The following is a 1,150-nucleotide window of genomic DNA, read 5'->3' as shown; positions in this document are numbered from 1 at the left end:
GATCCAACAGCAGGCGATAGTGGTCGTCCTGACTGTAGCTCTCTTTTATCTCACAGGCCAATGAGCTCGTCCCGTGGTATGCCTTCATGGCTGCCAACGTCGACGGCTGAAACTGTGCTTTCGCACTAGACACACTTTCCTGGTGTCTAACCTCGAAGTCTGGTCTGCGCGATAAAGCGTCAGCCAAGACATTCGACTTACCCGGCTTATATTCAACTTTGAAATTAAATTCAGAGAAGAATGTGAGCCATCTTGCCATTCTAGGCGAGAGGTGCGGTGAGTTTATTGCGGTCCGCAGTGATGCGTGATCCGTATAAACCACAAATGGTTCGGTGCCCAATAGGTGCACACGAAACTTGACAAGAGCATACTTTATTGAAAGTAGCTCTTTGTCATGCACAGGGTAATTCAGTTCCGCGGCTTTTAATAGCCGGGACTGATAAGAGATGACGCGGTCAACGCCGTCGTCATCCTTCTGCATGAGCGCGCTGCCGATTGCAAAATTACTTGCATCGCAGACGACGCTAAAGGGCTTATCCGCGTCTGGCAATGCCAAGACCGGTGCCTCTACAAGAGATTGCTTCACTGATGTGAACGCATCTTCTTGTTCTTTTAACCAAACCCATTCTGTGTCCTTTTTAAGGAGATCAGATAATGGTTTAGTTTGCTCCGCATAATTCTTGCTATACTTATGCAAGTAATTAGCGAGCCCTAGGAATTGGCGCAAATCCTTCACATGCCGTGGGATTGGCCATTCCTTTACTGATTTTACCTTGTCTGGGTCTGCTCGTACACCATGTGTACCAACGATGCAGCCCAGTACAGGTATCTCAGGGACCCCTATGACGCACTTTTGCAAGTTGACGTACAATTGGGCGTCCTTTAAAGTCTGCAACACAGCGTCTAAATGACGCTTGTGCGACTCTATTGCGCTCAGCCCGTCCTCGGCCCTACTATGCACGAATACATCGTCAAAGTAATGAGGCGCGTAGGCACGGTGCTGACGCATCACGTGAGCCACCACTCGGTTGAATGTCGCTGGTGCGTTTTTCAAACCTTGGGGCATCACAAGCCACTCCCAAAGCATACCGCTTGGGGTGCTTACTGCCGTTTTGGCTACATCGGACTCTCTCATGAGTACCTGATAGTA

The sequence above is a fragment of the Bremia lactucae genome, linkage group LG3, assembly GCF_004359215.1.
Source record: "Bremia lactucae strain SF5 linkage group LG3, whole genome shotgun sequence".
NCBI classification, from domain to species: Eukaryota; Oomycota; class Peronosporomycetes; order Peronosporales; family Peronosporaceae; genus Bremia; species Bremia lactucae.
Note: the sequence above shows the minus strand (reverse complement) of the source record.